Below are 17,795 nucleotides of genomic sequence, written 5' to 3' on the forward strand. Positions count from 1 at the left end.
TGTATATATGGAATCTAAAAAAAAAAAAAAAAATCGTCATGAAGAACCTAGGGGCAAGAAGGGAATAAAGACACAGACCTACTAGAGATTGGAGTTGAGGATATGGGGAGGGGGAAGGGTAAGCTGGGACAAAGTGAGAGAGTAGCATGGACATATATACACTACCAAACCTAAAATAGATAGCTAGTGGGAAGCAGCCACATAGCACAGGGAGATCAGCTCGGTGCTTTGTGACCATCCAGAGGGGTGGGATAGGGAGGGTGGGAGGGAGGGAGATGCAAGAGGGAAGAGATATGGGGACATATGTATATGTATAACTGATTCACTTTGTTATAAAGCAGAAACTAACACACCATCCTAAAGCAATTATACTCCAATAAAGATGTTTAAAAAAAAAGAAAACAGCAATAGGAAAATACATATCAATAATTACCTTAAATGTAAATGGATTAAATGCTCCAATGAAAAGACACAGACTTGTTGAATGGATATTAAAACAAGAGTCCTATACATGCTATCTACATGAGACCCACTTCGGACCTAGGAACATATACAGACTGAAAGTGAGGGGATGGAAAAAGATATTCCAAGCAGATGGAAATCAAACGATAGCTGGAGTAGCAATACTCATATCAGACAAAATAGACTGTAAAATAAAGGCTATTATAAGAGACAAGGAAGGTCACTGCAAAACGATCAAGGAATCAACACAAGAATAAGATATAACATTGTAAATATATATGCACCCAACATAGGAGCACCTCAATATATAAGGCAAATGCTACCAGCCTTAAAAGGAGAAATCAACAGCAACACAATAATAGTGGGGGACTTTAACAACCCACTTACACCAATGGACAGATTGAAAATTATAGGAAGCACAAGCCAGACAGAAAATTAATAAGGAAAGACAAGTCTTAAATGACACATTAGACCAAATAGACTTAATTGATATTTATAGGGCCTTCCATCTGAAAGCAGCAGAATATACTTTTTTCTCAAGTGCACATGCAATGTTCTCCAGGATAGATCACATCGTGGGTCAAAAATCAAGCCTCGATAAATTTAAGAAAACTGATGTCATATCAAGCATCTTTTCTGACCACAAGGCTATGAGATTAGAAGTCAATTAAAGGAAAAAAAACTAAAAAACACAAACACATGGAGGCTAAACAATGTTATTAAACAACCAATGGGTCACTGAAGAAATCAAAGAGGAAATCAAAAAATACGTAACCACAAATGACAATGAAAACATATCAATCCATGACCTATGAGACACAGCAAAAGAAGTTCTAAGAGGTAAGTTTATAGCAATATAATCTTAACTCATGAAACAAGAAAAATTGAAAATAAACAACCTAACCTTACACCTAAAGCAACTAGAGAAAGAAGAACAAAAAAACCCAAACTTAGTAGAAGGAAAGAAATCATAAAAATGAGAGCAGAAATAAATGAAATAGAGATGAAGAAAACAGTAGCAAAGATCAATGAAACTAAAAGCTGGTTGTTTGAGAAGATAAAGAAAATTGATAAACCTTTAGCCAGACTAATGCAGAAAAAAAGGGAGAGGACCCAAATCAATAAAATTAGAAATGAAAAGAGAGAAGTTACAACAGACACCACAGAAATACAAAGGATCATAAGAGACTACTACCAGCAACTGTATGCCAATAAAATGGACAACCTAGAAGAAATGGACAAATTTCTAGAAAGGTACAACCTTCTAAGACTGAACCAGGAGGAAGTAGAAAATATGAACAGAACAATCGCAACTACTGAAATTGAAAGTGTGATTAAAAAACTCCCAACAAACAAAAGTCCAGGACCAGATGGCTTCACAGGAGAATCCTATCAAACATTTAGAAATGAGTTAAGACCTACACTTCCGAAATTCTTCCAAAAAAATTGCAGAGGAAGGAACATACCCAAGCTCATTCTACGAGGCCACCATCACCCTGACACCAAAACCAGACAAAGATATTGAAAACAAAGAAAAAAAAGAAAATTAGAGGCCAATATCACTGATGAACATAGACACAAAAATCCTCAACAAAATACTAGCAAACTGAATCCAACAATGCATTAAAAGGCTCATACACCACGAGCAAGTGGGATTTATCCCAGGGATGTAAGGATTCTTCAATATAGGCAAATCAATCAATATGATACACTACATTAACAAATTGAAGAATAAAAAATATATGATCATCTCAATAGATGCAGAAACAGCTTTTGACAAATTTCAACACCGATTCATGTAAAAACTCTCCAGAAAGTGGGCTTAGAGGGAACCTACCTCAACAGAATAAAGGCCATATACAACAAACTTACAGCTAACATCATACTCGATAGTGAAAAGTTGAAAGCATTTCCTCAAAGATCAAGAACAAGACAAGAATGTCCACTCTCACCACTTTTATTCAACAGAGTTTTAGAAGTCTTAGCCATGGCTATCAGAGAAGAAAAAGAAACAAAAAGAATCCAAATTGGAAAAGAAGAAAAACTGTCACTGTTTGCAGATGACATGATACTACACATAAAGAATCCCAAAGATGCTACTAGAAAACTACTAGAGCTCACCAATGAATTTCGTAAAGTTACAGAACACAAAATTAATACACAGAAATCACTTGCATTTGTATACACGAACAGTGAAAGATCAGAAAGAGAAATTAAGGAAACAATCCCATTTACCATCACAACAACAACAAAAATAAAATACCTAGGAATAAACCTACCTGAGGAGACAAAAGACCTGTACTCAGAAAACTATAAGATACTGAAGAAAGAAATCAAACATGACATAAACAGATGGAGATATACCATATTCTTGGATTGGAAGAATCAGTATTGTCAAAATGACTATACTATCCAAAGTAATCTACAGATTCAATGCAATCCCTATAAAATTACCAATAGCATTTTTCACAGAATTAGAACAAAATTTTTTACCATTTGCATGGAAACACTAAAGACCCCGAATAGCCAAGCAATCTTGAGAAAGAAAAATGGAGCTGGAGGAATCAGGCTCCCTGACTTCAGACTATACTACAAAGCTACAGTAATCAAGACAGTATGGTACTGGCACAAAAACAGAAATATAGATCAATGCAACAGGATAGAAAGCCCAGAGATAAACCCATGCACATATGGTCACCTAATCTATGACAAAGAAGGCAGGAATATACAGTGGAGAAAGACAGCCTCTTCAATAAGTGGTGCTGGAAAAACTGGACAGCTACATGTAAAAGAATGAAATTAGAACACTCCCTAACACCATACATAAAAATAAACTCAAAATGGATTAAAGACCTAAATGTAAGGCCAGATACCATAAACTCTTAGAGGAAAACAGTGTTCAAAGTAATACTCTTTGACATAAATCACAGCAAGATCCTTTTTTGATCCACCAACTAGAGTTATGAAAATAAAAACAAAAATAAACAAATGGGACCTAATTAAAAGCTTTTGCACTGAAAAGGACACCATAAATAAGACCAAAAGACAACCCTCAGAATGGGAGTAAATATTTGAAAATGAAGCAACTGACAAGGAATTAATCTCCAAAATATGCAAACAGCTCATGCAGGTCAATATCAAAAAACAAACAACCCAATCAAAAAATGGGTGGAAGATCTAAATAGACATTTCTCCAAAGAAGACATACAAATGGCCAAAAAACACATGAAAAGATGTTTACCATCACTAATTGTTAGAGAAATGCAAATCAAAACTACAATGAGGTATCACCTCACACTGGTCAGAATGGCCATCATGAAAAACCTACAAACAATAAATGCTGGAGAGGGTGTGGAGCAAAGGGAACCCTCATACACTGTTCATGGGAATGTCAATTGGTACAGCCACTATGGAGAACAGTATGGAGGTTCCTTAAAAAGCTAAAAATAGAGCTACCATATGATCCAGCGATTCCACTCCTGGGCATATATCTGGAGAAAACCATATATCAAAAGGATGCATGCACCCCGATATTCACTGCAGCACTATTTACAATAGCCAGGACATGGAAGCAATCTAAATGTCCATCAACAGAGGAATGGATAAAGAAGATGTGGTAGACATATACAATGGAATATTACTCAGCCATAAAGAGGAGCAAAATAATGCCACTTACAGTGACATGGATGGACCTAGAGATTGTCATACAGAGTGAAGTAAGTCAGAAAGAGAAAGACAAATCTTGTATAATATCGCTTACATGTGGAATCTAGAAAAATGGTACACATGAGCTTATTTGCAAAGCAGAAATAGAGTCACAAATGTAGAAAACAAACTTATGGTTACCAAGGGGGGAAGAGTGGGGGGGATGAATTGGGAGATTGGGATTGATATATATACACTACTATATATAAAATGGATAACTAATGAGAACCTACTGTATAGCACAGGGAACTCTACTCAGTGCTCTATGGTGACCTAAATGGGAAGAGAATCTAAAAACGAGTTGATATATGTATATGTATAACTGATTCACTTTGTTGTACAGAAGAAACTAACACAACACTGTAAAGCAATGATACTCCATTAAAAATTAATTTAAAAAAAATAAAGATCTTCCTGTCTCACTTTGGATGTTTTGTGAAATATTATGCATACTGTGGCCTGAACTAAAATAGCTATGATATCCATGTATTCTAGAGGTTGAAGTTTTTAATTATTCTTTGTAGCTAAAGAATTATATAATGCTTCATATTATTGAAAAGTAAATATAGTTTCTTACATTAAAATGACCAGTCAGAGTAACTAGGAAATATCTTTCATTCCACTTATCCACACAGAATAATAAACTGTAGTGGTAGAAATTGTGCTGAGTTGGCATTTTCAGCTAGGAAATTCTACAAAGAAGTAGAAACAAATTGTTTTAGTTTAGTAGTTGGTATAGGAATTCATCTTAGGAAGGGAGCTATCTTAATTTGGAAAACTGATTTAAGCAACCCTTAGGGTAACAATTTAGATCCAAGAAAGGCAAGGGCCTTACAAAGGCTTCAGAGAAGAAAGCCAAACTGCTCTAAGATAAAGAGATTATAGGTCTTTACTGTTACACAGAGGGAGGAGCAAATGAAAGATCACAGCAGTGAGAAGAAAATACAACGTATTTCCATCCAGTGGCGGGGTGGGGGAAGGAATAAGTGCTGCTATTGACTGAATGTTTGTGTCTCCTTTGTTTCATATGTTGAAATCTTATTTGGAGGTGGAGCCCTGGGGAAGTGATTAGGTTATGAGGATGGAGCCCTCATGAATGGGATTAATGTCCTTATCAAATAGATCCAAGGGAGTTCCCTTGCTCTTTCCACCTTGTGAAGATTCAGCAAGAAGATGGCTGTCTATGGACTGGGAAGCAGGTCCTCACCAGACAGTAAATCTGCTGTCACCTTGATCTTGGACTTCTCAGCTGCCAGAACCATGAAAAATAAATTTCTGCTGTTTATGAGCCATTCTGTCTATGTTATTCTGTTATAGCAACCCAAACCCAAACAACCACTCACAGATGAATGGATAAACAAAACGTGTTATACACATAAAATGGAATATTATTCCTCCTTAAAAATGACCAAGATTCTACACATGCTACAACATTGGAGACATTATGCTAAGTGAAATAATCCAGATACAAAAGGACAAATATTGTATGATTCCACTATATGAGGTACCTAGAATAGTCAAATTCATTAAGAAAGGAGAATGGTGGTTGCCAGGGGGAACGAAGGGAGAAGGAAATGGGGAGTTAGTGTTTAATGGATATAAAGTTTCAGTTTGGGAAAATGAAAAGGTACTGGAGATGGATGGCTGCAATTGTTGCACAGCATTGTGAATGTACTTAATGCCACTGAATCACAGTTAAAAATGGTTATAATGGTAAATTTTATGTAATGTATATTTTACAACCAAAAACATTTAAGTCAACAATGGAGGGGATATGAAAGAGATCTTTAAAAATAAGGATGACTATAGTTCCATTTGAATTTGCCTGTAATACAAACACTGCTGTTTTCTACCACTGAAGTCTTTAGAAAAATCTCCTATGTTCATGTTGTAAAATCTTAAGAGGCTCATATTAGTCAATATGGTACAGCATACACAGAATCAGAAGCCTAAGAGGCAGAGAAGACTATAAATATATAATTCCCCAGGGAACTTGCATCAATCTTAGAGAACGTTTTAGATTTTTATAAATCATGGTATTAAGAGGTAGAAGATAATTTTTATCTCCAAGGAGCAGATGAGGCTGCCAGCTAACATGTACTTTAACTTCCCAAACAGAAGTAAAAGAGAATATTGCGGTCAGACTATAGGAAGAACAAACAGGTATCTAAGAAAGAGTTTTCTGCCCAATGGCGAGGTGTTTTAGGGATTATTTCTTACTCTGTCCAAGAGGGAGCCTCAAATTAAAACCAAATTAGTAAAAGAACCTATATGCTTCAAAACTACCTTTCACCTTGCCTCCCCAAATAGTCAGAGGTACTCCAAAGACATTGTATATTCTGAGTTTTACTTCTCATTTTAACTAAAATAATAATCACAAATGTAGTTGTGATTAAAATAATGCACAAAATATTATTTATTCACTTTTGAGACTTTGAGGTTTTCTCTGGAATACTACTTTGATTAAAATTAAACATGTGGAAAGGGAGAAGATGGCGGAAGAGTAAGACAGGGAGATCACCTTCCTTCCCACAGATACAGTAGAAATACATCTACACGTGGAACTGCTCCTACAGAACACCCACTGAACGCTGGCAGAAGACCTCAGACCTCCCAAAAGGCAAGAAACTCCCCACATACTTGGGTAGGGCAAAAAAGAAAAAAGAAATAACAGAGACAAAAGAATAGGGACGGCACCTGCACCAGTGGGAGGGAGCTGTGAAGGAGGAAAGATTTCCACACACTAGGAAGCCCCTTCGCGGGCAGAGACTGCGGGTGGCAGAGGGGGGAAGCTTCAGAGCCACGGAGGAGAGCGCAGCCACAGGGGTGCGGAGGGCAAAGCGGAGAGATTCCCACACGGAGGATCAGTGCCGACCAGCACTCACCAGCCCGAGAGGCTTGTCTGCTCACCCGCCGGGGCGGGCGGGGCTGGGAGCTGAGGCTCGGGCTTCGGTCGGATCGCAGGGAGAGGACTGGGGCTGGCGGTGTGAACACAGCCTGAAGGGGTTAGTGCACCACAGCTAGCCGGGAGGGAGACGGGGAAAAAGTCTGCAGCTGCTGAAGAGGCAAGAGACTTTTTCTTGCCTCTTTGTCTCACGGCGCGCGAGGAGAGGGGATTCAGAGCGCCGCCTAAACGAACTCCAGAGACTGGCGCGAGCCGCGGCTATCAGCGCGGACCCCAGAGATGGGCGTGAGACGCTGGGGCTGCTGCTGCCGCCTCCAAAAATCCTGTGTGCGAGCACAGGTCACTCTCCACACCGCCCCTCCCGGGAGCCTGTGCAACCCGCCACTGCCAGGGGCCCGTGATCCAGAGACAACTTCCCCGGGAGAACGCACGGCGTGCCTCAGGCTGGTGCAACGTCACGCCGGCCTCTGACGCCACAGGCTCGCCACGCCTCCTCTGTACCCCTCCCTCCCCGTGGCCTGGGTGAGCCAGAGCCCCCGAAGCAGCTGCTCCTTTAACCCCGTCCTGTCTGGGCGGGGAAAAGACGCCCTCAGGCGACCTACACGCAGAGGCGGGTCCAAATCCAAAGCTGAACCCCGGGAGCTGTGCGAACAGAGAAGAGAAGGGGAAATCTCTCCCAGCAGCCTCAGAAGCAGCGGATTAAAACTCCACAAACAACTTGATGTGCCTGCATCTGTTGAATACCTGAATAGACAACGAATCATCCCAAATTCAGGAGGTGGACTTTGGGAGCAGGATATATATTAATTTTTCCCCTTTTCCTTTTTTTATGAGTGTATATGTATATGCTTCTGGGTGAGATTTTGTCTGTATAGCTTTGCTTTATAATAGCTTTATTTTACTTCACTATATTATAGCCTCCTTCTTTCTTTCTTTCTATTTTTTCTCCCTTTTACTCTGAGCCGTGTGGACGAAAGGCTCTTGGTGCTCCAGCCAGGCATCAGGGCCGTACCTCTGAGGTGGGAGAGCCAACTTCAGGACACTGGTCCACAAGAGACCTCCCAGCTCCACGTAGTACCAAATGGCAAAAATCTCTCAGAGATCTCCATCTCAACATCAAGACCCAGCATCACTCAATGACCAGCAAGCTACAGTGCTGAACACCCTATGCCAAACAACTAGCAAGACAGGAACACAGCCCCATCCATTAGCAGACAGGCTGCCTAAAATCATAATAAGGCCACAGACACCCCAAAATACACCACCAGACGTGGACGTGCCCACCAGAAAGACAATATCCAGCCTCATCCACCAGAACACAGGCACTAGTTCCCTCCACCAGGAAGCCTACACAACCCACTGAACCAACCTTAGCCACTGGGGACAGATACCAAAAACAACGGGAACTACGAACCTGCAGCCTGTGAAAAGGAGACCCCAAACACAGTAAGATAAGCAAAATGAGAAGACACAAAAACACACAGCAGATGAAGGAGCAGGGTCAAAACACACCAGACTTAACAAATGAAGAGGAAATAGGTAGTCTACCTGAAAAAGAATTCAGAATAATGATAGTAAGGATGATCCAAAATCTTGGAAATAGAATAGACAAAATGCAAGAAACATTTAACAAGGACGTAGAAGAACTAAAGAGGAACCAAGCAATGATGAAAAACACAATAAATGAAATTAAAAATACTCTAGATGGGATCAATAGCAGAATAACTGAGGCAGAAGAAAGGATAAGTGACCTGGAAGATAAAATGGTGGAAATAACTACTGCAGAGCAGGATAAAGAAAAAAGAATGAAAAGAACTGAGAACAGTCTCAGAGACCTCTGGGACAACATTAAACGCACCAACATTCGAATTATAGGGGTCCCAGAAGAAGACGAGAAAAAGAAAGGGACTGAGAAAATATTTGAAGAGATTATAGTTGAAAACTTCCCTAATATGGGAAAGGAAATAGTTAATCAAGTCCTGGAAGCACAGAGAGTCCCATACAGGATAAACCCAAGGAGAAACACGCCAAACACATATTAATTAAAATTAATGTCAAAAATTAAATATAAGGAAAACATATTAAAGGCAGCAAGGGAAAAACAACAAATAACACACAAGGGAATCCCCATAAGGTTAACATCTGATCTTTCAGCAGAAACTCTGCAAGCCAGAAGGGAGTGGCAGGATATACTTAAAGTGATGAAGGAGAAAAACCTACAACCAAGATTACTCTACCCAGCAAGGATCTCATTCAGATTCGAGGGAGAAATTAAAACCTTTACAGACAAGCAAAAGCTGAGAGAGTTCAGCACCACCAAACCAGCTTTACAACAAATGCTAAAGGAACTTCTCTAGGCAAGAAACACAAGAGAAGGAAAACACCTACAATAACAAACCCAAAACATTTAAGAAAATGGGAATAGGAACATACATATCGATAATTACCTTGAATGTAAATGGATTAAATGCTCCCACCAAAAGACACAGACTGGCTGAATGGATACAAAAACAAGACCCATATATATGCTGTCTACAAGAGACCCACTTCAGACCTAGAGACACATACAGACTGAAAGTGAGGGGATGGAAAAAGATATTCCATGCAAATGGAAATCAAAAGAAAGCTGGAGTAGCAATTCTCATATCAGACAAAATAGACTTTAAAATGAAGACTATTACAAGAGACAAAGAAGGACACTATATAATGATCAAGGGATCAATTCAAGAGGAAGGTATAACAATTGTAAATATTTATGCACCCAACATAGGAGCACCTCAATACATAAGGCAAATACTAACAGCCATAAAAAGGGAAATCGACAGCAACACAATCATAGTAGGGGACTTTAACACCCCACTTTCACCAATGGACAGATCATCCAAAATGAAAATAAATAAGGAAACACAAGCTTTAAATGATACATTAAACAAGATGGACTTAATTGATATTTATAGGACATTCCACCCAAAAACAACAGAATACACATTTTTCTCAAGTGCTCATGGAACATTCTCCAGGATAGATCATATCTTGGGTCACAAATCAAGCCTTGGTAAATTTAAGAAAATTGAAATCGTATCAAGTATCTTTTCCAACCACAACGCTATAAGACTAGATATCAATTACAGGAAAAGATCTGTAAAAAATACAAACACATGGAGGCTACACAATACATTACTTAATAACGAAGTGATCACTGAAGAAATCAAAGAGGAAATCAAAAAATACCTAGAAACAAATGACAATGGAGATACGATGACCCAAAACCTATGGCACGCAGCAAAAGCAGTGCTAAGAGGGAAGTTTATAGCAATACAAGCCTACCTCAAGGAACAGGAAACATCTCGAATAAACAACCTAACCTTGCACCTAAAGCAATTAGAGAAAGAAGAACAAAAAAACCCCAAAGCCAGCAGAAGGAAAGAAATCATAAAGATTAGGTCAGAAATAAATGAAAAAGAAATGAAGGAAACAATAGCAAAAATCAATGAAACTAAAAGCTGGTTCTTTGAGAAGATAAACAAAATTGATAAACCATTAGCCAGACTCATCAAGAGAAAAAGGGAGAAGACTCAAATCAATAGAATTAGAAATGAAAAAGGAGAAGTAACCACTGACACTGCAGAAATACAAAAGATCATGAGAGATTACTACAAGCAACTCTATGCCAATAAAATGGACAACCTGGAAGAAATGGACAGATTCTTAGAAATGCACAAACTGCCGAGACTGAACCAGGAAGAAATAGAAAATATGAACAGACCAATCACAAGCACTGAAATTGAAACTGTGATTAAAAACCTTCCAACAAACAAAAGCCCAGGACCAGATGGCTTCACAGGCGAATTCTATCAAACATGTAGAGAAGAGCTAACACCTATCCTTCTCAAACTCTTCCAAAATATTGCAGAGGGAGGAACACTCCCAAACTCATTCTACGAGGCCACCATCACCCTGATACCAAAACCAGACAAAGATGTCACAAAGAAAGAAAACTACAGGCCAATATCACTGATGAACATAGATGCAAAAATCCTCAACAAAATACTAGCAAACAGAATCCAACAGCACATTAAAAGGATCATACGCCATGATCAAGTGGGGTTTATCCCAGGAATGCAAGGATTCTTCAATATACGCAAATCAATCAATGTGATACACCATATTAACAAATTGAAGGAGAAAAACCATATGATCATCTCAATAGATGCAGAGAAAGCTTTCGACAAAATTCAACACCCATTTATGATAAAAGCCCTGCAGAAAGTAGGCATAGAGGGAACTTTCCTCAACATAATAAAGGCCATATATGACAAACCCACAGCCAACATTGTCCTCAATGGTGAAAAACTGAAACCATTTCCACTAAGATCAGGAACAAGACAAGGTTGCCCACTCTCACCACTATTATTCAACATAGTTTTGGAAGTGTTAGCCACAGCAATCAGAGAAGACAAAGAAATAAAAGGAATCCAAATCGGAAAAGAAGAAGTAAAGCTGTCACTATTTGCAGATGACATGATACTATACATAGAGAATCCTAAAGAGGCTACCAGAAAACTCCTAGAGCTAATCAATGAATTTGGTAAAGTAGCAGGATACAAAATTAACACACAGAAATCTCTTGCATTTCTATACACTAATGATGAAAAATCTGAAAATGAAATTAAGAAAACACTCCCGTTTACCATTGCAACAAAAAGAATAAAATATCTAGGAATAAACCTACCTAAGGAGACAAAAGACCTGTATGCAGAAAATTATAAGACACTGATGAAAGAAATTAAAGATGATACAAATAGATGGAGAGATATACCATGTTCCTGGATTGGAAGAATCAACATTGTGAAAATGACTCTACTACCCAAAGCAATCTACAGATTCAATGCAATCCCTATCAAACTACCACTGGCATTTTTCACAGAACTCGAACAAAAAATTTCACAATTTGTATGGAAACACAAAAGACCCCGAACAGCCAAAGCAATCTTGAGAACGAAAAATGGAGCTGGGGGAATCAGGCTCCCTGACTTCAGACTATATTACAAAGCTTCAGTAATCAAGACAGTTTGGTACTGGCACAAAAACAGAAATATAGATCAATGGAACAGGATAGAAAGCCCAGAGATAAACCCACACACATATGGTCACCTTATCTTTGATAAAGGAGGCAAGCATATACAGTGGAGAAAAGACAGCCTCTTCAATAAGTGGTGCTGGGAAAATTGGACAGCTACATGTAAAAGTATGAAATTAGAACACTCCCTGACACCATGCACAAAAATAAACTCCAAATGGATTAAAGACCTAAGTGTAAGGCCAGACACTATCAAACTCTTAGAGGAAAACATAGGCAGAACACTCTATGACATACATCACAGCAAGATTCTTTTTGACCCAGCTCCCAGAGAAATGGAAATAAGAACACAAATAAACAAATGGGACCTAATGAAACTTAAAAGCTTTTGCACAGCAAAGGAAACCATAAACAAGACCAAAAGACAACCATCAGAATGGGAGAAAATATTTGCAAATGAAGCAACTGACAAAGGATTAATCTCCAAGATTTACAAGCAGCTCATGCAGCTCAATAACCAAAAAACGAACAACCCAATCCAAAAATGGGCAGAAGACCTAAATAGACATTTCTCCAAAGAAGATATACAGATGGCCTACAGACACATGAAAGAATGCTCAACATCATTAATCATTAGAGAAATGCAAATCAAAACTACAATGAGATATCATCTCACACCGGTCAGAATGGCCATCATCAAAAAATCTAGAAACAATAAATGCTGGAGAGGGTGTGGAGGAAAGGGAACACTCTTGCACTGTTGGTGGGAATGTAAATTGATACAGCCACTATGGAGAACAGTATGGAGGTTCCTTAAAAAACTACAAATAGAACTACCATACGACCCAGCAATCCCAATACTGGGCATATACCCTGAGAAAACCATAGGTCAAAAAGAGTCATGTACCAAAATGTTCATTGCAGCTCTATTTACAATAGCCAGGACATGGAAGCAACCTAAATGTCCATCGACAGATGAATGGATAAAGAAGATGTGGCACATATATACAATGGAATATTACTCAGCCATAAAAAGAAATGAAATGGAGGTATTTGTAATGAGGTGGATGGAGTTAGAGTCTGTCATACAGAGTGAAGTAAGTCAGAAAGAGAAAAACAAATACAGTATGCTAACACATATATACGGAATCTAAGGAAAAAAAAAAAAAAAAAGAAAAGGCCATGATGAACCCAGTGGCAAGACGGGAATAAAGACACAGACCTACTAGAGAATGGACTTGAGGATATGGGGAGGGGGTGGGGTGAGATGTGACAGGGTAAGAGAGTGTCATGGACATATATACACTACCAAATGTAAAATAGATAACTAGTGGGAAGCAGCCGCATAGCACAAGGAGATCAGCTCGGTGCTTTGTGACCACCTAGAGGGGTGGGATGGGGAGGGTGGGAGGGAGATGCAAGAGGGAAGAGAAATGGGAACATATTGTATATGTATAACTGATTCACTTTGTTGTGGAGCAGAAGCTGACACACCATTGTAAGGCAATTATACTTCAATAAAGATGTTTAAAAAAAAAAATTAAACATGTGACACAAGGTAGTAGTTAATATAGGGTGTGTCGACCGAAAAAAATGCACAACCTAAAATTTGACAATTATGTTTTATTCGGCGGACAAAACTGAGGTCTTAAGCCCGGGACGCAGCCTCTAAGATAGTTCTAAGGGATTGCTCCAAAGAGGCAAGTGAGGAACCAGATTTTGCAACAAAGCCAGGTAATCACAACTTCAGAAGTTTACTGTTAATTCAAGAAAACCAGATACCTCAAGTTAAGGAATTTAGTGCTTTTCTATGTATGGGAAGATGCAAGAGTCTGGGCTCACTGAAATCATTCCTTTGATATGCACTTCAGCTATCTGGGGCTGGTATCCTCTGCTTTTCATCTTGAGTCTCCTCAGGGTGCATTGTTAGGGGGTGGCTGCAGTGACTGAGGGCTTGGCAGTGGGCAGCCCATTTGTCTCCATCCTGAGTTCCCTCAGAGCTCACCATCAGGGGTGGCTATAGTGGCTGGATGGCTGCAACATCATTTGTTTACTGATATGGCAGGCAACACTTTTTCACTGACAGGTGTTAGCTCTTCAGTGTCAGCAATTCTGAGAGGCAGCAGAGTGGAGGAGTTGAGAACCCAGGTGTGAATTAAGATAAAACTAGAGTAATACTAGTTGTGTGGTTTGGGGCAAATTATTTAAATCTTTTTGCATAAAGATTGCTATGAGTATAAATGGTGTTTAAAAACATTGAGTATCACATTTCATTTGGTTTCACAATGAATTGTTGTTATTATTGTTTACAATCTGTTCCATATAATTTTAAAGTGTCTTGCACAATTAGATGATCAACAAGTACGTATCAACAATGTATCGATTGTTAATATGTTCCTATTGCTGCTTTAACAAATTACCACAAACTTAAAAGCTTATATCAACACAAACCTACTGTCTTACAGTTCTGTAGGTTAGAATTCCAAGCCAAATCTCACTGAGCTAAAATTATGCTGTTGGCAGGGCTGCATTCCCTGCTGGAGTTTCTAGGGGAGAATGGTTTCCTTGCCTTTTCCACCTACTAGGTGCTGCCCACATTTCTTGGATCACGGCTCCTTCATCCATCTTCAAAGCAAAAAAACAGCAGTGTTGCATCTGTCTGATCCTTGTTCCTTACTCACATCTCCCTTTGACCCTGAACTCAGCTGAGAAAATTCACAAGTTGTGGGGACTGAGGCATGGACATATTGGTGGGGGGGGGGCATTATTCTGCCTACTACATTCATGTTGAAGACATAATGCTAAGATGATTTTTAAACTGTGTATGTTCTTTCCATGAAGATCCCAAAACACTGCATGGGACGTGTAAGCCACAATTCTGTATACTGACTATATCCCATGTGATTCACCTATTTTAGGGAAAATGATGGTAGAACATAGTCAACTGGCCAAGTAGGGAGTCAGTTATTTTAGGTATCTTTACTATGGCTTAATCAGAAAGGCACTGCAATTAGCCAGCTTCCCACTGAGCATAATGCTAGCTGACTCTCAATGCGTTTCACACTGATTATAATATCTCTAATGTGTACTTCATCTAATGCTTTTATCCATAAACCTCAATAAACTGTATGAATACAAGAAGTCTCATTATCCATAGCCTACAAAATATTAATTTCATCATGCCAATGCTCACATCAAAAACACTGAATATTCCTAAACTTTCAACAAGAAAGACACAGATTTAGCCTTAGATGAGCTTCCCATCTGCTAATGGGAATGTATCCTTGGAAGCTGAAAAGAAGTAATTTAATTCAGAACAACAAAAAGGGATTAAGTTTCTTGGTGTATTAGTTTGATGGGTATATTAGTTTGTGTAACAAAATATCACAAATTGGGTGGCTTAGAACAAAAGAAACTTATTAGCTCATAGTTTTGGAGACTCCAAATCTGAGATCAAGGTGTCAACAGGGTTGATTCCTTCTGGGGTCTGTGAGAAAGAATCTGTTCCATGTTTCTCACCTAACTTCTGGTAGTTTTGCTATCAGTCTTCGGTGTAGAAACATCACCCCAATCTCTTCCTTCATCTTCACACGTCGTTCTCTCTCTATTCATATCTGTCTCCAAATTTCTCCCTTTTATAAGGACAGCAGTCATATTGGATTAGTGTTCACTCTAATGGCCTCATTTTAACCTGATTACCACCATAAAGATCCTGTTTCTAAAAAAGGTCACTTCCTGAGATATTGGGGATTAGGATTTCAACATGGGAATTTGTAAGGTCACACAATTTCAACTCATAATACTTGGTGTTGGATATTGACTTTTATATATAGATTCCTCCTGGCATTATTAATTTGTCTGGCACAATGTCCGAGATAGAGAAGTAAAATTTCACTGTGTGAGTTGAAACTCTCATACAGGGAAATGGGCAGGCAAAACACAATTTAGGAAAAACAATTCTTCAGACCCAGAATTTTATTTTGTGGATGTTATCCATACTCAAGCACTTGAAAATTTCAAAATTCCTGCTATGACCTCTGTGCGGTAGATCACTTTACTTTTTCCATTTGAACAAGTTTACTTGTTCTACTTGCAGTAGATCACTTTACTTTAGTTCCATTTAGAACTGATCAAAAGCTGCTGCCGCCTGCCTGGTACACTGTAAATAAAATCTGAATACATAGTGCAGAGTGCAGCTTAACTCATGACAGCAGTCAGCTCCAACTAAGTCATATTTTTCATGTCACAGGCAGTAAACAAAACACAAACCAAATAGCAGTGAAACTAGGAAGTACTACCTTTTAAGTTATTGACAGCAAAATTTCTCATCACTTCCCTGCCAAAGCTGAAGAACAAAGCAACTGATATACAAAGAAGTTAGAATATGTCTATCCATGAGATCATAGGAATGGCTTTAGGTCAGATTCTAATCTAACACAGTATTTTGTCTCTGCTAAGGATCAGTTCAGAATAGACCTAGTCATCTGTCATCTACTATATAAACCTCAAAACAGCTTTAAGTATCTTTATATTCAATTCATACCTTAGTCATCCAATTTTTTAGACATTCAGCAAATATTTATTGAGCATCTACCACATACCAAGCATTCTTCTAAGTTCCATTAGGTGTCTAATAAACAAAATCCCTACTGACAAAAAACTTAGTCCATTTAATTATTTTAAACTAAATTACTTCTTTCCAGTGTCTAGGAATACACTCCCACCAATAGATTGGAATTTCTTTTCTCATGCTTAAACTTTTGGGCAAAATTCTTATATTTTAGACTTTAATTCTTTATTGTAAATACTTTAAAAAGCATCTCTTCTTCATTTGTTGCTTACATTTTAGTTTTTAAATTCAGTATTTTTCTACAGGCTGATTTAAATAGTAATGTATTTATAGAAGGAGTGCATTCTATAGAACAATGCTTCTAAGTATAGTTAATAGACCCTTGCAACAACATTAGGAAGAAAAGCATAATTTAAAGAACCAATGTTTTCTAAATTACCAATGTATGATAATAAAAAATCTTGCATGGGTAAAAGACTACCCTTAGTGCAAGAAAGACCAATGGATTTAAGTGTAACAGAGTACAAATTAATGATATAGCTTAAGATTACACTTTGTAAAGTGCCTTTAAGAAACTATCACTTGCCAAGTTTTGCGTAGAATTAAATATTGACAAGTATCTGAAAAGGCGACTCCATATCTGTGTGAGGCTAGATTTTCCTCATATACTTCAACCAAAACAAAATACTGTAACAAATTGAATGTAAGCAATACAAGAAAATACTTCTGTCTTCTGTTAGCTAAATATGGAAGAGAAATTTGCAAAAATATAAAACAGTGCCTTTTATGAAACAGCTTTTTCATTAAAAAAAGGTTACTTGTTAACATTCAGTGGATTTCTTATCATTTATTTTAAATAAATAGGTTAATATTTGAAACTTCCCCATTTTAATTTCTAATACAGTAAATATTGATAGATACAACCCATATGAAACAAAACCTCTTTGGGGTCCACAATAAGTATAATGAGTCCAAAGACCAAAAAGTTTAAGAACCACTGTACTGATATACATTCATTAGTACAGTGTAATCAACAATGGATATAAAAAAGTTACAAACATTGCCTGCTGGGG

Source organism: Balaenoptera ricei, chromosome 4, assembly GCF_028023285.1.
Source record: "Balaenoptera ricei isolate mBalRic1 chromosome 4, mBalRic1.hap2, whole genome shotgun sequence".
NCBI classification, from domain to species: domain Eukaryota; kingdom Metazoa; phylum Chordata; class Mammalia; order Artiodactyla; family Balaenopteridae; genus Balaenoptera; species Balaenoptera ricei.